The sequence below is a fragment of the Pyxicephalus adspersus genome, chromosome 8 (genome assembly GCF_032062135.1).
Source record: "Pyxicephalus adspersus chromosome 8, UCB_Pads_2.0, whole genome shotgun sequence".
Classification (NCBI taxonomy): Eukaryota; Metazoa; Chordata; class Amphibia; order Anura; family Pyxicephalidae; genus Pyxicephalus; species Pyxicephalus adspersus.
In genome coordinates this window covers 2,430,552-2,454,623 of record NC_092865.1, presented here as the reverse complement: position 1 = coordinate 2,454,623, position 24,072 = coordinate 2,430,552, and the positions used below count along the sequence as shown (strand labels likewise).

Below are 24,072 nucleotides of genomic sequence, written 5' to 3'. Positions count from 1 at the left end.
GATCAGGTGTTCCTCATGGAAGATTGGATCAGGGGTTTCTCATTGAAGATTGGATCATGCGTTCCTCATGAAAGATTAGATCATGTATTTCTCATAGAAGATTAGATCAGGTGTTCCTCATGGAAAATGAGATCAGGTGTTTTTCATGGAAGATTGGATCCAGGTGTTTCTCATGGAAGATTTGATCAGTTGTTCCTCATGGAAGATAGGATGAGGTGTTCCTCATGGAAGATTGGGTTTAGGTATTCCTTGTGGAAGATTGGATCAGGTGTTCCTCATGGAAGATGTGATCTGGTGTTCCTCATGGAAGATTGGGTCAGGTGTTCCTCGTGGAAGATTGGATCCAGGTGTTCCTCATAGAAGATTGGATCAGGTGTTCCTAATGGAAGAAACATTGGATCTGAACTAACTATGCATTTTGCAGTTGTATAGTTATTTTTTCAGCTTAGAACCCCCAGGGATTCCACTTATATTCAACTGCCCATACTCCTGAAATATCCAAAAGGCCAAAGTTATGGGGACGCTATTCCAAAATACTGAGCAGGCCTGATTTATTAAAGCTCTGCAAGGCTGGAGAAGAAAGACCATCATAGGTTATTCTGGGTAATTCAGCAAATCAGGATTGGATCTGATCCAGGATTTAAAGCACTATGTAATAGCAAATGATTTTTAGGAAATCCTTTCTAGGTTTGCTAGATCACTCAGGTTCTCCCATGATATATTATCTTCTCCAGTCCTGGAGAGTTTTCATAAATCAGAACCAGTGTTTCCATAAAGGGATATTGGTAATTTATTCTCGACTCGTTTCACAGATTCTGCTTTCTCAGGAAGTGTAGGACTGGTATCAATAATCTATAATTATTATTAAATTATTAAACAGGATTTATATAGCGCCAATATATATATGTATCTCAACCACTTTAAAGCACTTCAAAAATGTACTGTCATATATTCTGGTATTTAAAACTCTCCATGGGGTAAGGCAAACAGTATTGATGATCTTTAGGAGCCCATACCAACTCTACCTCTTCCAAATCTGTATCAATGTTTTTTCCCCCATTACACAGTTTCTACCAGGGGTATTCATATAAATGAACATATAAATGTTTTTCTTCTCTGCTGTACAACATTTTCTAGTCCAACAATTTGCTAATTTCATTTCACTAAAGGTATAGAAAACATACAGAAATCATCCTTATCAACACTTAATGTGCCATCTATTCAGTATTACTAGTAAAGTATTTACAAAGATGAATGATTGTTCATCACTGGACAAGAAATTGGTTTATTGGTTGACAATCAGTTGGGTGCTGCTTCTTACATTTCTTTATCCGTTCCATTAACCCCCATGGCCTTCCCAGAGCCATTTGTGCTTTCAAGATACTATACACTTTTTTTCTGATATTGAACGCTAAATGTGAAATTTCAGAGCCATCTAAATTGTGTTCTCTTACACAGAATCCTGACCTCAACCCTTCGAAATAGCTAAGAGATAAATTGGAACACCAGGGCTTCTGGTCCAATATCAGTACTGACCCTCATAGGTGTTCTTTTGGCTGAATGGGCATAAATTCCCACAGACTCCAAAATCTTGTAGAAAGGAAAACCTGGCTGGAAGGGTGAAGGCTGTAATAGCCACAAAAGGAACATGTAGAAGGGAAACTCCATGGTTTTGAAATAGGATGCTGTAAGGTCCGGATCAATACCGGTATTTCCCAGACACCAATCCCCCAATCTACGTGGCAGTCCTATAGCAGCCCCGGCTCAGCCTCGGGAGACTGGTTATGTCTCCCAGCACTCAGTTGCTCCCAGGACTTGGTGCACAATGGATGGTGTCTGTAGATAGGCCGGCAGCCAACCCAGCGCCCAACAATGCAGAGTAAGAAATGTCAGGAAATCCAAAAAACTAGGTCAAACACACAGGAAATCAGTCCATCCAGCGAAGTACAAAGGGCAAAGGCAAAAACAGAGTCGGGGTCATGAGCAGAGGTCGGTCCAGGCAGAGTTCAAATGGATCGTCAGAAAAGAGGCGCAGTTCAGTAACAGAGAAAACATGACAGGTAAGCCCAGCAGACGCTATAACAGAGAGCGCTGCATGGGGATCTGAATGGCTCTGAATAAAAAATCAGCTGAATTGATGGGCCGAGAATTTATAAATTCAACCCTATCACTCTTTCCTGGTTTTATTACGTGTTTCCCCTGCCAGGAAATCTGATACTTTGTTTATTTCTTTAACATGGTGTCAGTGCCGTCATCCCGTGTGAAATGTAATCTTAGAAATATATATAGTTTAGTCGAAAAACATCAATTTACATCTTGCAATATCTACAATAATTTGACCATCCATAAAAACAAGGAGATGTTCCTATTGGCCACTGCAATCTAGAAATAAGATTTTATTGTCAGTTTGTTATTGTGTTAAACAACTACTTATCTCCAGTGCTTGTGCAGGATCAAGAAGATTGGCATTTATGTTCTCTGCATGAAATGAAGAATGTGCACCTTGCTCAATTTGTACAAAACATAACATGCACATTCTAAAAACTTCTAACTATTACCAATGCTAATCCTTCCTGGCACTTGATTTCACACTGACATTGCTCAATGACTATGTTATGATACTGTAATGTACGTATACTGTTTATTTATGTTTTGCGTAAACAATATTGTTGTATATCTCTGTACTTTGTACTTTAGCACAGACCGTTAAGTTTCCCTAATAAGCGCACCCTCCGAAGAAGCCCATTGAGGCGAAATGCGTTGTGTTGTGCACATTAACGGTCAAAATATTACTATACAGACAGAATTTTTTGTCTAGCTATATCCCAGTGTAGTGCTTATATAACGAAACTTGATTGCATAAATTATGATTGATCACATATTTGGAGCCAAAACCTCTTTCTTTCATCTCTTCTCCTTTACCCAATATTTATACCTAAAGAAGTGACTCTGTGATCCCCCACTGGGGATAATCTCAACTACCACCCTCCCCAAATGTATTAAATATTGGACATATTTTGGTGAATTATGCCTAAGAATTATAGCCTACAAGGTAAAATAAATCTCCCTGCATGGAAATCTGGAGAGAATTAAATGATGTATTGTTATAAACACGTTCTTATGTATAATCATGCAATCAAGTACATGCGAATATACATCCAGTTTAGTTGTAGTAATATTTTGACCGTTACCGTGCACCAGTGATCTCAAAGCGTTCGCCTCGATTGGCTTCTTCAGGGGGTGCGCTTATTAGAAAACTTAACAGTCCGTGTTAAAGTACAAAGTATGGAGATATCCAACAATATTGTTTACAAAAAAGTAAACAAACAGTATCAGTACATTACAGTATCATAACATAGTCACTGAGCAATGTCAGTGTGAAATCAAGTGCCAGAAAGGATTAGCATTGGTCTTAGAAGTTTGGGTTATAACGTATGTATAATATTTGTAAGTACTCTCTAAATGTCAATTTGTGGGATCTGTGTCTATAGTGTAATGTCCATCAAAAAAAGACTATTGAGCATAAAAAACAGAAATAAAGAGGGGGTATAAAGCAAAAAAAAAAAAACCCTTAGTGGGGCTAATTATAACAAATATATATATATCTGACTGGGAGCAGAGAGGCTATAAAGCAGCCAATCACAGCCTGGGATTAGCAGGAACTACTCAGCAATCAGCTGCACACAACTCAATTCCCTTCAGCTGTGCAGAGGATGCGGAGAAAAACCTCAGCTACAGGGATGTGGTTACCTACAGGGCACTGTTTCAGCAACCCCAGTGCTACCGCGAACACAGCCGCCGGAGGGAATAGGTTGTGTGCGCCCTCCCGTGGTGAGGTATCGCTTGGGATCTTCTGCCCACTGAGCACCTCCTAACAGATGCCCATCAATCTCTTATGGGTGCAATGATTCGTTGTCCACCGGCTTTGGCCATATAGTCTTGCATCTGAAACTTTCTGTACTTTCTATCTCCTGTGTAATATATGTGTGTGTAGATTAATCGGAATATTCTGATTATGAATAATCATTTCTTAATTCCAGATTCCCATGTTTCTTTACCAATTTCATTTTATTAGCAATAAGTCATTGTTTTTCCATCACCCCTATGGGTAGCGTGTGATCAGATGAAAGGGGATGCTTTTTTCTGTACACAAAGATGTATCCAGGGGCATTTTCTGGGTGTATCCCTGAAAGCGAGAGGCAGTTGTCAGCTTAATCATCATTTTTGCTGAAGTCTGTCTCCGCTCTGCAAAGGGCAAGACTGCTGAGTCGATAATATGGCTTTGTGGTTGATGTCAGGCTCACACAGAGCTTAGTGTCCATCCATAATACTCTCTACAGAGCGCCTCTACTTCCCCCTCTCATCCTGTGGCCGGCTGGGTTTCCTCTTACTCGGCTAAAAGCTTACAAGACGTTCCCTGGGCCTGGATCAGATTATGTTGCTTCTCCGTTACTGGCTGGAGATCCTAATCAAATATTAATAGTAAGAATTGGGAAGTTTTAAACCTGAATATTCTGGTTACAGAATGGTGAAAGCACCCACCCTCTCTGCTGCTTTTAATGTTCCCTACATAATTAATGTCTCATCCTATTGATTCTTTTATGCTGAAAGTTCTCTATCTTTTTCTTTCTGGAAGTGCCAGGAAATTTCTCTACCGCTCCATTTACTGCAGAAAGCCATGTGGACGCGTCCAGCAAAACATTTCACGCTGTGACCCGGGGAGACCGCTGTTTGCCACGGCTGCATTTATTTGGGCTGTCCGGTTGTGCCGTCTCCTGGTAAAAGGGATTGAGTTCAACTGAATTAATGTTATATTAAAAATGTACTCCTAGGTCTGTTTCTTATTCTGTCCTAACACTGCTGTATGACTCCAGCGGGGACACTGCTTAAACTTCCTGTACTGGAGGATCAGGGAGGAGGCTATGGTCAACTACCTGTTTTAGGCAGTGACAGGTTCACTTTAAAGCCAGGAACGCAAGGTATGTGGACATACCTGTAACCTTTAATTCGCCAGAGCCCACCACAAAATCATAGTGTAAGTTTCATCCCAACACATACAGAAATCTGCAGAGTAAATCACTACAGACTTTCCCTACTTTGCTTTTCGAAAAGTCAATGGCAGCTTGGTCTACTGAGGTTTACAAGCAAAGGAAATGTGGATGGGACAGGAAAACATTTGAAAAGCAGATTTGGGTGCCATCTATTGGCTGATAATAGGATTACAAAATATATCAAATATTTCTAGGGATTTAAATGTTTTTCTTCTGAACATAATAAATAAAGAAAATCTATATTCTCTATTGGAGAGTGGTATATTCATTTTTTTGTTTGCATGCAACATCTCTGTCTAGTTCATTTGCGGTGTACTGCCCATCTCCTAGCTGGAATATGGAATTTGTTTGTTTGGCTCCTGCACAGATCAGTGCCATCTGCAAAGCTAAATTGAAAACGTGATAGCGTTGTCTTTCCAAGCAAGCGGGGAAACAACTTCCACGGCGCGCTCCACACGGTATTTGTGTATGTGATTTCATGAGCTGTCGCTCCGTCTAGTCTGTGAATGTCGTTTTTCCCCCTCCGTGGCTTGTTGCTCCCAGCCTGTTTACCTTGTGTTTATTCCTTCCCTGCTGAAATTGAACCTGTCAAGTGTGCTTGCAGCACTGGAATAGAAACATGTCATAACCTGCGTGTCTGCCATTGTTTGCTGCTCAGGAGCCCTGTGCACACCTGTTGATAGATGCCGTCATGGTCCTCCGTGTCGTTAGGGTGTTTCTAGTAGGGGGGAGGATGGGGCTATTAGGTGTTTGTGTGTTCCCGCTGATGTCATGTCTGTGAAATCCTGGCATAAGTCTGTTATTAGTGGTCTATCATCACACAGGACCTCCTAATGAGGTTATTACTGGTTAACATGCCAACATGGCTCCCAGCAAAGTGTAGTAACTTGAACATGTGACGTTGATCCTCCATAATTATAAAAAAATAATTTGTAAGGCCCAGGTCCAACACCGATGCTAGCCAGATGCAAGTCCCCCAATCTAACGCTTATAGCAAGCCCACACTCGGGAGACTAGTTGCACCATCCCAGCATACGGTTGCCTCCAGGACTTCTGTGCACAAGGGATGGCAACTGGGGAAGGAATGGCGGAGGACCTGGAGCCCACACATCATGTAGTACCAAGATTCTAGCAGAGGCAGGGCCAGAATACAGACCCAGAGGTTATACACAGGTAATCCGTCCACCAGACGAGGTATTCAAGGGAAAAGACAAAAAACAGAGTCGGGGTCACAGGCACAAGGTCAGTCCAGGCAGCAAATAGTTGCAAGGTCAGGAAACAGGCAGAATTCCCAATAGTAAATCCAAAACTAACAACCAGTATTCAGTCAGCCCAGCTTAATGCTACAACAGACAACTGGTGACTGTGAGCAGAGAGGCTATAAAGTCCCAACAGCCGATGGCAGGGGCAGGGGATTGAACCAGGAAGTAATCTGCTCCTAAAATCCCCTTCAGCTGTGCACAACCTCAGAGTGTGTGCTGGGGATGCAGAGATCGTACATCTCAGGCTGCACGGGTAAAGGAGAGCTGGGGATGCTGCTTTTTCTTTGTTCTTCTTGCTGCTGCAAGTAACATCGCTGGACAGAATAAGGGAATAAAGCTGGCTCCTAGTTGCTGCAGTTTCTAATGCAGTGATTAGAAGTTTGCAGTGATATCAGAGGTGGCATCATCAGCAAAAATGATTAGACGTCTTCTCATCTCTGTGGTGGACATACCCAACAGTGAGCGCCTATGCACAATTGACTTGGGCTCCCCTCTCCAACTTATTTGGAGCTCCTGTTGGGTAAGAAAGGTCTGGGGCCCTCATGCAATATCACACTTTGCACCTTCTTATGCCTGTCCCTGGTCCATACAAATAACAACATTTCTTCCAATTCCTGGTCCCCCAACGCGCTCCCTGCACAGACACCATTCTCTTGGTTTGGCCAAACGATTTAGGTGCCGTTAGCCTGGAATGTGTTGTTAAAGTTGAAAACAATACTATAGATTCATTTCTTGTAATGAGGTCCTGGCATCCAACATTATAATTACAAATCTAATATCTTTTACTGCCTTTGCAGCAAAGTCTGTCTTGGAGAATGTGCCAAAATCGTAATGCCTCCCTTGTGAGCCTGAATCTCTGCTCTCTGTATTGAGGGATCCGGTTACTGCCTATTGTCGGTGTTTGTGTACACATGTAAATACAGATGGGAAGGTTTGTCTGGCTTTGTCCAAAAAGAATGGAAGGCAGGCTCCTGCACAGATCAGTGCCATCTGCAAAGCTAAATTGAAAACGTGATAGCGTTGTCTTTCCAAGCAAGCGGGGAAACAACTTCCACGGCGCGCTCCACACGGTATTTGTGTATGTGATTTCATGAGCTGTCGCTCCGTCTAGTCTGTGAATGTCGTTTTTCCCCCTCCGTGGCTTGTTGCTCCCAGCCTGTTTACCTTGTGTTTATTCCTTCCCTGCTGAAATTGAACCTGTCAAGTGTGCTTGCAGCACTGGAATAGAAACATGTCATAACCTGCGTGTCTGCCATTGTTTGCTGCTCAGGAGCCCTGTGCACACCTGTTGATAGATGCCGTCATGGTCCTCCGTGTCGTTAGGGTGTTTCTAGTAGGGGGGAGGATGGGGCTATTAGGTGTTTGTGTGTTCCCGCTGATGTCATGTCTGTGAAATCCTGGCATAAGTCTGTTATTAGTGGTCTATCATCACACAGGACCTCCTAATGAGGTTATTACTGGTTAACATGCCAACATGGCTCCCAGCAAAGTGTAGTAACTTGGACATGTGACGTTGATCCTCCATAATTATAAAAAAATAATTTGTAAGGCCCAGGTCCAACACCGATGCTAGCCAGATGCAACTCCCCCAATCTAACGCTTATAGCAAGCCCACACTCGGGAGACTAGTTGCACCATCCCAGCATACGGTTGCCTCCAGGACTTCTGTGCACAAGGGATGGCAACTGGGGAAGGAATGGCGGAGGACCTGGAGCCAACACATCATGTAGTACCAAGATTCTAGCAGAGGCAGGGCCAGAATACAGACCCAGAGGTTATACACAGGTAATCCGTCCACCAGACGAGGTATTCAAGGGAAAAGACAAAAAACAGAGTCGGGGTCACAGGCACAAGGTCAGTCCAGGCAGCAAATAGTTGCAAGGTCAGGAAACAGGCAGAATTCCCAATAGTAAATCCAAAACTAACAACCAGTATTCAGTCAGCCCAGCTTAATGCTACAACAGACAACTGGTGACTGTGAGCAGAGAGGCTATAAAGTCCCAACAGCCGATGGCAGGGGCAGGGGATTGAACCAGGAAGTAATCTGCTCCTAAAATCCCCTTCAGCTGTGCACAACCTCAGAGTGTGTGCTGGGGATGCAGAGATCGTACATCTCAGGCTGCACGGGTAAAGGAGAGCTGGGGATGCTGCTTTTTCTTTGTTCTTCTTGCTGCTGCAAGTAACATCGCTGGACAGAATAAGGGAATAAAGCTGGCTCCTAGTTGCTGCAGTTTCTAATGCAGTGATTAGAAGTTTGCAGTGATATCAGAGGTGGCATCATCAGCAAAAATGATTAGACGTCTTCTCATCTCTGTGGTGGACATACCCAACAGTGAGCGCCTATGCACAATTGACTTGGGCTCCCCTCTCCAACTTATTTGGAGCTCCTGTTGGGTAAGAAAGGTCTGGGGCCCTCATGCAATATCACACTTTGCACCTTCTTATGCCTGTCCCTGGTCCATACAAATAACAACATTTCTTCCAATTCCTGGTCCCCCAACGCGCTCCCTGCACAGACACCATTCTCTTGGTTTGGCCAAACGATTTAGGTGCCGTTAGCCTGGAATGTGTTGTTAAAGTTGAAAACAATACTATAGATTCATTTCTTGTAATGAGGTCCTGGCATCCAACATTATAATTACAAATCTAATATCTTTTACTGCCTTTGCAGCAAAGTCTGTCTTGGAGAATGTGCCAAAATCGTAATGCCTCCCTTGTGAGCCTGAATCTCTGCTCTCTGTATTGAGGGATCCGGTTACTGCCTATTGTCGGTGTTTGTGTACACATGTAAATACAGATGGGAAGGTTTGTCTGGGAAGCCTTTGTCCAAAAAGAATGGAAGGCAAATAATTGCTGCAGTTATGTCATGCTCATAGACGTGACTGCACAGGTCCTCTCACACCATTCGCTGTGGTTGGCAACCTCTCTGTTATGGCAACTCCAAGGTTTCAAGTTAAAAGTCAGCTACTTTGTTTCATCAGATTGCAAATTATTGGTTACACAAATTGACAAAACAAAGTTGTAAAGTTATGAAGAAGTGGAGTCTAATAGGCTGGGGCAACTCCCTGGTTCATATACCATGGATGGTGCAACAGCAAGATCCCCCTGTCCAAATTCCTGACTCTTTTCATGTTCATATTGGAGTTGTAGGTGTTCCTGCTCACATTTATGTGTTCCAGATCCATTGTCCATAATGTAAAATAAATAATGTTTCAACAGATATGGCGGGCACTCCTCATTATGCCATATTGTAACAAGTTTCTTGTACCTTAATAAAAATTATATAGATTTTATACATAATTACCTCCACGGTGCTACTAAAAAAGCCCATCTTCTCTCTTCCTTTCCTTGACCTTCATTTAGTCATTATTGTGAAAGTGGTCTATAATACAACAGGAGTATTCACTCTGCAAGAGATTCACTTAGCACAGTGATTGAGGTGAAAGCTCTGCTCACTTTAGCCATCCAATCATGTGCAAGCAAAAAATCCAAATCCTAAATTTTCTTGCACATGATTGAGTATTCTTACAAAGTGAATTTTCACCACATTTAATAAGTGAATAAGTGAATGATTCTTTGCAGCCCAAACTCCTATAGAAAATCCCCCCATGTCTTCCCATCTGCCATCTTTCCAAAACAGCGCCATTCATTCCCAAATTCCAGTACCTTCCCCTGCATGCTCCTTAATCCTGGCAAGGTGACGCATTCATATTCCGCAATGAGATCGGACAGGCAGAAAAGTGTAATTAGCAGCTCAGGTTTCTGATTTGTCAGGTGTGATGGCTTTGTGTTCTCAGACACTTTTTATTTATGGTGGTTTTTTACTGCAAAGCTTCAGAGAGAAAAATAGTTTGTGACCTAGATGAAAGGATGACGGCGTGCGCTTGAATCCGACCATTCCATGCAATATGCCTGATGGAAAAAAATAAGAATGGATCTCAGCAGGTGTCAGACAAAAAGAAAATTAGGATTGTGAATCATGGATAGCAGAACACTACGTACTTTCTCATCATTAGTTCTGCCGTATGTGTGATGGCTGCACTGTTAGCAAATTATTTGAACATTTTCATTTTTTTACCCAGAGAGCCTAAATTAGGATAAATTGTATATGTTGGGGGATGTTGTCATTTGTTGTTGTTGCTCCGGATTCAAACTTCTGTCCATTCTGAGAAGCTGAACTTATTGACCTTTATGAAATATGAAATTAAATCTACAGATTTCCTTTAAAAGCCCGCAATTCATACAGATAATGTATTAATATTACAAAGAGAAGCAGGCGGATGGTTTACAAACCACAAGAAATACAATAATGAGAAATATTTTCATTAAAAAAAAAGAAAAGAACCCAAATGATACTGAAAGAAGAAATGTTCTTCCCATTCAATCTGAAAGATTCATATTGTGTGCTCAGAATAAACTCACCACCAATAATATTTTTGTGTTATATATATACATGCTAAATAAGGTGTCAGTGTGACTCTTCCAGGTGTTCATTACCTCTATGACATCACAAGGTGAATGAATTCCTCTGCTAGAACAAAGGTGACAACTTTCTGAGGAGAGGATTGTGTGAGCACCACTCACCTGCCTGCTTCCAATACCCCAATTCTGATGGGTCATGTGACCAGTCCTGCCACATTGCTGCCAAATAATACAGATGAGATATAAAGCTGATTACAAGGTAGCTTGTTGCCCCAATAAGGGTAAAATTTCCCCTTTGGTTTTAGGGTAAACAAAGCTGAATGTATTTTATTGCTCCAAGGAGGAGTTACTCTTTAAATTTCGGAGGGTCGTCATTTATTTAACCTTCACCGCAGAACAATTTTTAACCGAACCGTTTGCCGGTGTGAGATAGTTTATCAGCGTCGTCCCAGAGGATGATTTTTTTTGGTTCCTTCAGCGTTTTATTACATTAGTAGCTGAACGCCAGGCGTCTTCCAGTGTGGATTCATCCCTTGTCCTCAGTAATGGATGAGTGTGGAGGAGGCACGTTCCACTGGTTGGCGGTGCCCCACCGAGGCGATGCCATTTACAGTGCAATGCAGGATTTAAACACTTCATGAATGATAGATTGCGGCTCCGGGGTCCCTGGGTGGCTTCAGCCTTTAACATTCTTCAGATGAATGTTCTCGCCTGCCTCAAAAAGAGGATTTTTTTATGTCACTTATGGGCCATGCCGAGCGAAGCAACGCTGTGCTGGGGCCCAACAAACATCTGGTCTAGTGGCACCACAAACATGGCTGCTACAAAGGTCACAGTGTCATGGAATCAATGGGGCATTACATTAAAGGGGGCTTCACCATTTACCAACCCCTAAATTTCTGCTGAAAGTATAAAGACGCCATTGTTGTATGTACAGCCGGAAGCTCAGCGGACACTTTCAGATTTTTTACAGCCGCTGCACTGTAAAATTTTACCAAAAGTAATATAAAGCATTTTTATCCTGCTATAATTTATTTCCAGCGCCTCTTTTTATTGGTCACATGTGTTAGTAGTGACTAAAGCAGATTTTGCATGAGAATGACAGATCATTCCAATGGCAGATATAGCCAACAATGAGTGCAAAACTGACTTAGGGCCTCTGTTGGCTAACAAGGCTCCTGGCCCCTGTGCAGCGGCATAATCTGCACCTTTCTATGACCCCCCCCCACCAGCTCCAGATAAAATAAAAGGCCTTAGATTTACAAAGCACAGCCCTATGTACCGGGGAGGAGAGGAATGGATCTTTTTCTCCCTACTTCTAACCAGTGACTGGAGAGTGAAGTGAGAAGCGGTGCACCGATGAGCTCATCTCATTGCTTTAAAGTTGGGGCAGGTATAGGATCTGCTGCCATATCCAAAATCCATGGATCTGTCATTGCTGCAGTGCACCTCCAAACAGGTAAGTTTGTGCCATAATTGGGAAGTAAGCTGAACATATATATACTGATTATGGCAGAAGCTCACCACCCATCAATAAGTACAGTTTCACGTTAAAATCCCCTTCAGTATACTTTGAGCATAGTGACATGGGTTTGGATCCCTCTCGTTTTCTATTGCTGTCTGTGACCATTTTATAGAGATTTCCTCGGACTTTCTGTCCAAATGACCACTTGGTAAATGAGGGAATTTCCTTGATGGGGACACTATAACCCAAAGCTGATAAGTTAGAGGAGTGATCGGCCAATGGAATTTATTTGTAATTCGGCTTTAAGAAGAATAAAACACTTACACTTTATCCCATTTTATCAAGCAGACAATTGTCGGGTGTGATCATGTCTCAGCAGACCCACATTAAACACACATGTCGTTTTTGCCACGCTCACCCTAAACTGTCGCCCATTAACCAGTTGTGCCCCAGCCACCAGACATTTGTATTTTGGAGGACAATGCGCCGTACAATTGTCTGTGATTCAGAACCAGAATGCATGCATGCATAGCGCCTCTGTGGTGCGGAATACAAAGGAGAAAACGTCCCCAGCCACAATTACCCTTAATGTATACTTCCTGACAGCACAAAACGCCACCGCGCCAAGCTATTGTCATCTGGCTCCTGTCTCAATAATTGCCATGGAACAAAAGAATCCTCGCCATTCTCTCCTGTCAGTGAAATATAGAGCAAGCAGTATGGAAGCTGTCTGCACTGATGGTTCTGATATAGGGGAGCCGAGAATATCTTATATTTAAAGGGGCATTGCAGTACACATGGACAGCAGGGTGGCAAAGTGCCGAGCCCTGTCATTATCACATAGCAAGTGCCTAGAGATGGGGAATGCATAAAGTTTGTATGGCTTCCCTCATAAAATGTGGAAGAGATCTGAAGTTTATTTTGCTCATATTTTGCCATCCCTGGCTCCTCTTTATTACAAAAATGCTAAATAAAAAAATAAAACCTCTCCATTTTATTACATACTGTATTGTAGACCCAGTGATGTTTCTGTATGCAATAATGACAGATCATGGCTGGTTGGAGGGGTGACCCAGTGCTGTACATAACTTCCTGAAAACATCACATCACCCCGTCTCAGTAAGTAGTGAGCTGGCTCCTGGGTGTAGTGCTGGCATTTGAACCTAGCTTGTCATTGCTGTTTGGTCTGTAAATCTGCTAATAAACCCCGGCAACTTGTCTCTGTGGACGATTGGATTTGCTGCTTATTTTATTCCATCAATTTTCTACACAATAGTTTGGTGCCGCAACCCGGATAAGGATCGGTGCCGAGTCTATTTATTCCTCTGGAGACCAAATTCCAAGACACAATACTGAGAGGATTTATGCAACTGACAAAATGGATGAATGTCAGTCTGGAACAATGGGAAATTCCTAAACAGATTGGATGTGCATGTCGTCCCAGGTAATGCCCACGTGTGATGTTTTGCCTCAGCATGTGAAAGACCTGAAATGTAATGGGTGAAAGTGAACGGTTGGAGTTGCGGCCTGCACAAAGCACCATTTAGAATGATTTTTAGTGTCAGTTTTTACCAACCGGCGGGGTGTCCTCTGGGTTCATGGCTGGACTCCCAGGCCCATGCAGCAGAATTTTCACCTTTTCTGTGAAGGAAAGCTTATTTTCATACTTTGATACTTCACAAGGAAATGTCTGAGGTGCAGAACAAACCATTCACCCAGCAGTATGAGAAACGGTTCTCTCTTTCCTCTGCTTTTCCAGCAGAGTCACCTTAAAAGCCTAAAACAAACGAGTTTAATTATTGCAATTTATGGGGAAGTGAGCTCAGTGGTGAGCACTGTATCCGGATAATAAAGTGTAAATTTTAGTGGCCACGCTGTGCATGTTTAGAAATTAAACCTCGCTTTGCGGATTGTCTATTAATGGAACGGCGCTGCTTGTGGGTCCCCCGGCACCCTTGGGATTTGGGCTCGCTTTGGATTCTTTGTAAGCTGAGAATGCTTTCAGAGCAACAAATGGATTTCCCAGTTTGTCAGCTCTGGATGTCTGGGTTGGGTGAAAATAAACTTCTTTAAGAGTGACTCCATTAACCATTTTTATAAATCTAATTCATATGTATTAGGACATCAAAATAAATAGAACTGAGTTTGCATTGAGAACTGAATCTCAAAATACAGCAACTGTATAGAGAAATCTGTCATATCCTTTAACAGCCATTCGTGATCAGAGACTTTGACTTTGCTCAGATGATGCCATTAGTCTGCTGCAGCCAAGATGAAGCATTAATTCAGATTGCAACATTTTACTTTGTATCCAGTCAGGTTGAAAAAAAAACACAAATCCATAATTTATAACCACTAGGTCAGTGTTTCTCGGCCCTTTTAAAATGGGGAAACCCTTGAAATACCTTTCAGGGAACCTCTTCCATAATTCCTATATACACAGCTCACAATACATTTAGTGTGGTGGTCAGTGGGAATAATATCTCTTACATTTCTGGCTTTTGGGAAGAATGTCACCCTTACAGATAGCCAAAAGGATAATGGTGTCACTTAAACTGACCTGAAAGACACAATCTGCCCATTGCTCAAGAAACCCCCAGCAACCTCTGGAGGAACTCTGGGTGATAAATCAGCACTAGGAAAATAACCAACCTAGAAACCTAAATATTCCAGGTGGAACTATAGATGCATAGTTGACCCAGAGGAAGGCAAAAAAATGTATAAGGCACCAATGGGGTAAAAAAAACACCATCCTGATCGCGTGCGGCAATACAATGTTCCCTGGATCAACAGTCTCTTGTGTCATTCCTATTCTATTCAACCTATTCTATAGAATGTGAAAGGTGAGGGGTTTACCTGTGTGAGACATCTGTGGAAGAACTGCACAGACACTGGGATTTACAAGATTGTGTCACCTCTCCATAGGAAGTGAATGGTAATCCTGAATGCCTGAACAAAGATGGCACCATCCTATGATGAGGGTATTATTAGAGGGGAGTTCTTTGATCTCTGTGAGAGGTTATAAATACTTGAAAATAATATAGGTAGGTATAATACAAAGAATGCATTCATTTAATAAATAGAAACAGTAAATCTGACATTAAATGCACTTTACCTGCGTTATCTATTTCTATGTATCGTCTATCTGTCTGGATCTCGGTGGATGGATGACTGACAGGCTGTCAAAAACTCCATCACAGCGGGTGAGACGGAGACAGTGATGTGACTCAGAACTCCCCCAGGCTCCGGCCCTGAACAACAAGATTCTATAAATGTGTCAGTGTAACCAACCTTGTGTCCATCGCTTCCCACACACACAATATTTAGCTGCGGCCATTACTGGACAGAAATTAACCGTTCAGCACTCGGTGTATACAGAAGAACAGAAAATTTAAACTGCAGCAATGACAATTAAAATTTTTTTTAACCCATTCATTATAAACTGCTTGATCCACTCCAAGTCAATGAAATATGAAGCCGTTCGAGCTGCGGAAACGGCATTTAGGAATTGGGTTTGGTGCTGATTTTCTAAACACGGAATTTGTCTGCTTGGTGCAACCAATCCATTTTATTTCAAAAATATTATTCATTTATTTTTATTATGTTTTTTTCCCTTTTTTGCACATGGAAGCTCGTCACTCATGATCATTTTTTCCACTTAGGAAGTGTGGTTTCGGTGGGGCAGGATGTATCATGGCGTTCACAAACTTTTTTTTTTCCCATCCCAGGGAACCATGAGCTGAATGGAGAGCTCTTTATAATTTGTCGTCATGATATAAAGGAATAAAATAAATAAAAATACGACCCACACAGGGTAATTTTACTGCAGACCTATAGACAGCAACGCTCATTGTTTGGAAGGCCTTGGCTGCGGTCCAGAGCCATTTCCCAGAACCCCGCTGGGCTGAAGATAAGCTGTGATAACACTCAGCCGTGTGAAACTGTTATGTTATGTCAAGCTGGAGTGTTCTGTTCCATCTGCCGGCCTGGTGTGTCGACAGGGACAAGTGCAGCTTCTAGTTCACCATGTTTTTTTTTTTTCCTATTAGAGGGGGGGCAGCGGAGGATAATGTGAGGATCATTGGGATCCCAACATACAAATCCACATAGAGCCCTGATGGGTGCACAATCAGGACAATGGGCAACATTTTTTTCCTTTCCTTGTCATAGGGAATCCCTATGCAGGACTGGTTATGGATTCACAGCTTTATTTTCACATTTATTATAAACAATCGTTCTTTCCATGCACTGCCATTCAGTAGGCAGTTGATGCAGGAAAACCTGAACAAGGCACCCTCATGTGTCACACAGATATGAATGGTTCTGAAGCTGTGCACATTGCAGCTCATGAATTTCAGGTGGGAAGCAGTGCATGGTGGGAAATCTAGGGTTGTTAAAAATTGAGACATATTGAAATGATCCATGAGCAGGATGAAAGCATTTGCTGCTTTAGGGGTTATTTTTGGATATTCTGTAGTTTAACAGTTCTTTTTATTTCTCTGGAAGAACTCAGGTAGGGGATCAGTTGCTTTGTGTGTGGCCACGTTGACATTGACGTTTCATTTCATAGATTGGTATTGGGTACAATACATCATTGTATTATTATCAGTTTAATAGACCTATAGTATTAATCAATGTGATAATACAAACTTTGTCCAAGGCTTGGGGTTGAATAGAGATTAAAGGTTAAGGTGTAGGCTTCAGGCTGAAGTATTAAAACCCTAAAAATAATCAGGATAAGTGCCAAATACATTGTGGTATGTAGTTGTTTATACCAGCAATTGGTGCACTGCAGCTCCTCCATCCAAAACAACTAAAACAATTTTGGATAGATGTGCAGGAGAGGGCTATAGGGTCAAAGTATGTTCACAGCCCTCCATATAACTTAGGCTAATCTGAAGTGGGAGCCCCCAATCATCATTCTAGCTTGATGAACCCAAGCAATTCTACAAATTGGGGCCATGGAGAAGGTGAGAATCTTTGGACATACTTTAAAACCAGTCCCGAGTTCCCCTGAGCCCAGGTGTCCCCAGTGAAGGGTGCTCTTATTGCTAGATCATACAAAGACTGATGAAAATTGGGCTCCTTCAGCCTTGTGGTCACAGTTTGGTGCAGACCCTTTTCTGTTCCCCATGACTGTGCCCCGGGGTACAAAGCCAGCTTCATAAAGACATGGGGCACCAGTTTGGTGTGGAGGAACTTGCGTGTCCTGCACAGAGCCCTGACCTCAACCCTACTGAACACCTTTGGGATGAATTGGAATGGTGAGTCAGGTTTTGTTATCTAACATCAGTACCCAAACTTACCAATGAGGGCCAATTTCCCGCAGGCACCTTCTAAAATCTGGAAAGCCTTCCCAGAAGATTGGAAGATGGTTTAGCCACAAGACAGTGAGTGCGGTTCCATACTATTGGCCATGATTTGGGATTGGAATGTCCATTATGCCAGATATGATGGTCAGGTATTCCAAACCTGTGGCCATGTTGTGTATGAATAGAAACTCCGCACTGGGTTCCATCAGAGACCAGCAGAAGTCAATTGACTTTGGAGTTAAAGTTTTATAAAAGTTTCTCAATGTACCAAGCTATTTTCCAGTTTTCTTCTATCTTCCTGGAGAAACACCAAAATGAAATTTCTGTTACAGCGCCCGTAATTTAATCCTCCGTTTTCAGAGAAAGCCTTATCATTTTTCCCGTACTCGTCTCTGGGACTTGAAATTCTTTGTGTTATCAGACTTAAATTTTAGTACAAGAGTTCTCCTTGAAGAAACTTAAGTAAATCTCATCAGAGCTTCATTTTACATTGGTCAGGGGGAAGAAAAAATTGTCAGGAAGTACTTTAACAAAACGATATATGTTTTTATACGAGTGGCCGTCGCTTGCACAGCTCATTAAGCGCAGGGTGAAAAGGCTGCGGTGGGGAAGACTTGGGTAAAAGCTTTTGTAAAAGTAATATGCGTCACAATTCCCTAGCTCCATACTAAATTGACGGCAACATGCACTCTGCTGCTTGGGAACAGGATTATTCAGTTTACAAAGAGGAAAAGAGCAATTAGATATTAATGGGACCTTCAAGATTCCATTTTAAGGAAGGAAGAGACAGCCGTACGACAGGGTTGTAGTACGGTTGCATGTTTTGTTACAGTGTACCTTGCAGTTCTAGATATAATGGTATAGAGATCAGTAAGATAATTGTAGAGTATAAAGCAATTCTTGGAAAGGGAACAAATCATATATACTTGTTAATGTAAAACTGCATCTCATTCAACAGCCTGCAGTGCAGAACCTATCATTCGTATTTCTGCCTGCTTTCTTCACTCATAACTTGTGTATAAAAGTGACATACATAAAGCATATATATATATATATATATATATATATATATATATATATATATATATATATATATATATATATATATATATATATATATATATTTATATTTATTTCTTTTTTTCAGTGCAATTTTTCAATGGTATTATTATTTATTTTATTATTTATTATATACTTCGTTTTTGTTTTTGTTTTTACACATACACAAAAATATATGTGGGGCAGTGTTATGATCTGGGGTGCCTTTGGTGATGTTGCTATGATATAGGATGCCTGTGGGGGAAGTCTAGGGTGCTGACCCGGTGGTTTTAGGATCTGGAGTGTCTGTAGGGGCAGTTGTATGATCTGGAGTGTCTGTAGGGGCAGTTGTATGATCTGGGGTGTCTGCATGGGCATTGCTATTATGTAGAGTGCCTGTGGGGGCAGTGTTATGATTTGGGGTGCCTATGGGGGCAGTGTTATGATCTGGGGTACCTGTGGTGGCAGTGTTATGATCTGTGGTTTCAGTGAGGGCAGGGTTATTATCTGGGGTTGTTTTAGTTGGACAGATTTAGGTTCAGTATGATGGCCAAAAAAATGAAGGCCCCCTGACCCCATAAATATACAGAATTGCCAGGTTTGTCTATTATGGGATTTTTTCTTCCTTGATGGCACAGACATTTTCCAAGATGACAATGCCAGGATTTATCATGATCAGATTTTGGTTCAGGGAGTATGAGACATTGTCACACATGGATTGGCCACCACAAATCTAGACTTGGAGAATGTTTGGGATGAGCTGGAGAAGACTCCCATCATTAATACAAGATAATTAAAGCTAAAGTAGGACAACAAACAATATTCAAAATGCAAATAAAACTTTGTTAGAATAGCAGAGACCACATATATTATAGGGAATTACAAAATATTGTTTACTGTCCATGAATAAGCCAATGCAGAATTTATGAAGCAATGTTGCAAACCTACTGCAAGTTTATTTCTCTCACTGATGACTCTTCTGTAACACATAGCCAGGGGAGGAAGGGAGTTCGGGTAGCAGATTCTGGTACATGGTGACTTGCTCCTTCAATGTTAGGATATTTGACTAAACATGCAGAAACACTCCACAGAAGGTAAATATGATGATTCATCAATAATACAGAGAAATGATTCATTTTTATATAGGTGGTTCTCACTACATGACGGGTATGTTTCTGGCAGCAGGGGGTTGTGGGACATATTGCAGAGGCGGCAGACATGGTGGTTTCAGACCTATTCTCCTGCAGAATTTTGGGATTGAAAACTATTATATTTCATCTATCATATTTTTGGGTCACAAGTTTGGTGTGGAGGAACTCAAGTGTCCTGCACAGAGCCCTGACCTCAACCCTACTGAACACCTTTGGGATGAATTGGAAGCGTGAGTCAGGTTTTCTCACCCAACATCAGTGCCCGACCTCACCAATGGGGCCAATTTCCCACAGGCACCTTCTAAAATCAGGAAAGCCTTCCCAGAAGATTGGAAGATGGTTTAGCCACAGGACAGGGAGTGCAGTTCCATACTATTGCCCGTGATTTTGGATTGGAATGTCCATTATGCCAGATATGATGGTCAGGTATTCCAAAGTTTGGCCATGTTGTGTATGAATAGAAACTCCGCACTGAGTTTCATCAGAGATTAGCAGAAGTCAACTGACTTTAGAGTTAAAGTTTTTTAAAAGTTTCTGAATGTACCAAGCTATTTTCCTGTTTCCTTTTATCTTCCTGGAGAAGCACCAAAATGAAATTTCTGTTACAGCGTCCGTAATTGAGGATATTTGACTAAACACAAACACTCCACAGAAGATAAATATGACGATTCATCAATGATACAGAGAAATTATTTATATATAGGTCATTCGGACTACATGACGGGTATGTTTCTGGCAGCAGAGGGTTCTGGGACATATTGCAGAGGCGGCAAACATGGTGATTTATCAAACCTATCCCCCCGCAGAATCATGGGATTGAAAGCTATTATATTTCAACTATCATATTTTTGGGGGGTCAAAATTTAAAGCCTTCAAGTTTTTTTTTCCTTTTTTTCACCTTGGTTTTGTAATGATGTCTCCTGTAAGTTTTATCTGAAGGTCGATGGGCTGTGTTGTGTTTGTCTCTTTCCTCCAGCGGGCTTTTTGTCGCTCCCATTCCTCCTATTTGATCATTTTATCTGTCAGGTTTCTCTGCGTCTCTGTACATCGCCATGTGAGGGAGGACACAGCGGGGCGCCGCGATCCAACACGCCAGGGGAGGAACGCCTGGTACTCCTTCTCCTCTGTAAATAACCAGCCTGCGGTGTGCAGAGATAGACCTAATCTCAGCCAGACAGGAATCTAGGGCTTGGTAATTGTGCTCTGAGCTGGTTGTGGCTGATTAGGGAGACATGTAGGTGCTTGTGGACACCTCCGCTTGACCATTTTGAGGACGGGGGTGGGGTCCATTGGGTAGCCTAAAAATATGTTTGAAAGAATTATAGTGCAAAAATATAATCAGTAAAACACAATCACTGCACAGCACTACAAAGCTGGAAGCACAGCATGTCTAATGAGCAAATATTCATACTGCCATGTATATAAAGACTACAATTTATACATAGGAACAAGGATTCTACATTATTACACTGTACATTAACTATCTGTAAATTTCATACCATGCCCCAAATAACAGTCTGTTTTATTACTCGCCTTTTCGGAAATCTTGATATGGCACTGCAAAGCCCTCCTCCTCTTCTCATATTAATATTATTACACAGTATTTATATAGCGCCAACAAATTACACAGCGCTGTACAAAGTTCATAGTCATGTCACTAGCTGTCCCTCAAAGGAGCTCACAATCTAATGTCCCTATCATAGTCATATGTCATTATTACAATATATAGGACAATTTCGGGAGGAAACCAATTACCCTAACTGCAAGTTTATGGATTGTGGGAGGAAACCGGAGTACCCGGAGGAAACCCACACAAACACCGGGTGAACCTGCAAACTCCATGCAGATAGTGTCTTGGCCGAGATTCAACCTTGGACCCAGCGCTGCAAAGGCCAGAGTGCTAACCACTGAGCCACCATGCTGCAGATGCGTATTCTGTCTGATGCAGGGGTGATATCGATATCCTCTCATTGTTCTGTGCACCAATACATTGGGAATGAAGGGTGCATAGTGAACCCCTGCACTTACAGGATTTCCACAAACCTTATAGTCAAACTGGAAGACTGAAGACATCTAGAGGTGATGAGGGGGTATTGACAGGGGGCAGCTTCCGATTGCAGGTGTGGATTAAAGCCAATGCTTTTTTGCCCGGAGCCTTCCTTCTTCAGCCATAAGGCACCCAGTGGTGGTATTTTTGTGCATATTTTGCACAATGGTATTATACCAGTCCTTTGGCTCCAGAGTGGACTGTAGAGTATGCTCCGCAGACAGGATACTCAAGAAATTGCTAAAGAAAGGGAAGTATTCTTGCCTTGTTTCTATTTTACCAGACTACAGCTCCACTTTAAATAAAGTTCCCAGTGCTGGAATCACACAAGCTCCTCCGGCACTTGCTTATCTACCTAGTTTATCTGTAGCAGGTGAGCAGCTAAAGGTGTCCAAGTAATGCAATCCAGATAAAGTAGCTCAGCTGCAGCAATTCATATGCATTTGCATTGGTGTGCTAGCACCAGGTTTATTGTCTTTCGCGAGTGCATGTGTAATATATTCTGCCAATAGTAAAAGAACAATAAATGACACTAGAAGTTGCAAACCAAAATATGCATATGGTCAGTGCTGATCTCTTCTTTTACAATGCTGGTTACTTGGCTGTCATACTGATTCCAGGGTTTGTAAACTTTCTATTCTGTTAGGCCAAACAAATGCAGATTTGGAGTACTGCCTTCACTAGCTGCATGCTGGCTCAAAAAAAGTAGTGCAGGCAGGCGTGTAGTTTTTCCAGAAGGAAATTATCCTTTGTATAGGTTCCCTTTACTGTGCATCTCCAGAGCTGTTCACCTATCCTGAGCTGCTGGGCATATATAAAAACCCAAATGATACTTTTGAGAAAAACCATAAATATGTACAATCTGCAATAAACATTGATTTCTAAAGACCAAAATTGCACAGATTTATTTTTCTCTTGCTTATGTGCCCTATTTAGCCAGGTACATTATATTACTGGTCGCAGGAGCTTTCAGGGTTAATGCGCCGCCTGTTATCAGCACCAAAAATACTCCCAAGCCTTCCCTCCTGCTCCCATGTCTCCTCTGGATGAAGAGGAGGAGGTGGGGGAAGATCTCACTGTCATGTCAGAAAGTGTTCCTGGAATAAAATAGACTGTAGTGAAGAGAAGCAGACCCTCCAGATATTCTCTAACCTACATTAGCAGGATTCAGACCCGTTGGTACAAAGAAAAAAAGAAAAGATTCTGAGTTCATGTCTTCCCTTCTCACTTCTCTGAACCTTCACGCTGCCATTGTACCAGCCAGAAAATTATTCTCGGCACCCTAAAGTAAAATATATTTCCTGCAGTTGACATGTGGGAAGCGTTGACGTTTGCAGTTCATTTTATTTGAAATCCCAGCAGATATAAAATGGATAAATGAAAGCAACTCAGGATTCATTACCGCATCATGGACAGCATGGTGGCTCAGTGCTTAGCACTCCGGCCTTTGCAGTGCTGGGTCCCAGGTTTGAACGGTCATGGAGTTTGCAGGTTCTCCCCATGTTTGTGTGGGTTTCCCCTGGGTACTCCCGTTTCCTCCCACATTCCAAAAACATACAGTTAGGTTAATTGGCTTCCCCCCAACCTTATACTATATTAATGACATATGACTATGATAGGGACATTAGATTGTGAGCTCCTTTGAGGGACAGCTAGTGACATGACTATGAACTATGACGGTGCTTTAATATATGTACTGTGCTATACACATATATACTGTGTGATAATAATTACGTTTATTTGTTTTTAATACAAGCAGTACCTGAATTGGTGTTTCTTGGCTTGACTCTTGACGTCGGTGTGGAGCAGAGCTCAGAGCAGGGAAGGGTAAAGCAACATAAAGAGGCAATCAGGTATGCTGCAATAAAATAAAATAGAGAGATGAGCTGTTTGGAACTTCAGCTGCCTAATGATCACATGTGAAAAGGACAAAAGGTTGGGGTAATTATAGCAAGAATACAAGACCTGTTTTACTAATGTGCAGTGGAGATAAAACACCGTATTTTTTGCCATATAAGACGCACTTTTTCTTCCCCAAAACTAGGGGGGAAAAGTTAGTGCATCCTATACGACAAATGTGTTCTAAAATAATTAATATACTCACCCGATACCCGATCCTGCGTGTGTCTCTGGCTGCATGCAGCGTGTGTCTCTTCTCCTCTCTGAGCAGGGTGTGTCTTCTCCTGTCTGTAAAGCAGAGCGAAAGAAGCCGGCACAGCGCCACCTGCTGTTCCCTGTCCTAACTGCCGTACAGTGGAAAAAAAGCACAGAGTGATCAGAAGGGAATTTTGAATGACACAGAGTGATCAGAAAGGGAATTTGAA

The 24,072-nt window shown here is 42.0% G+C and overlaps 1 protein-coding gene and 1 long non-coding RNA gene across 4 annotated transcripts in view; one reads left to right on the top strand and one right to left on the bottom strand.

Annotated features, from left to right (window-relative positions):
• PTPRF (protein tyrosine phosphatase receptor type F) overlaps positions 1-24,072 on the top strand; it is a 552,192-nt gene that overhangs the window by 290,934 nt on the left and 237,186 nt on the right. The window lies entirely within an intron of this gene.
• The window catches only part of LOC140336267 (uncharacterized), a 7,062-nt gene continuing 3,696 nt past the window's right edge, over positions 20,707-24,072 (bottom strand). The window contains exons 2-3 of the long non-coding RNA XR_011921861.1: positions 23,511-23,606; positions 20,707-20,999 (exon numbers count right to left, since the gene is read on the bottom strand). This is a non-coding gene — a long non-coding RNA (uncharacterized lncRNA). The remainder of the gene's footprint in view (positions 21,000-23,510; positions 23,607-24,072) is intronic.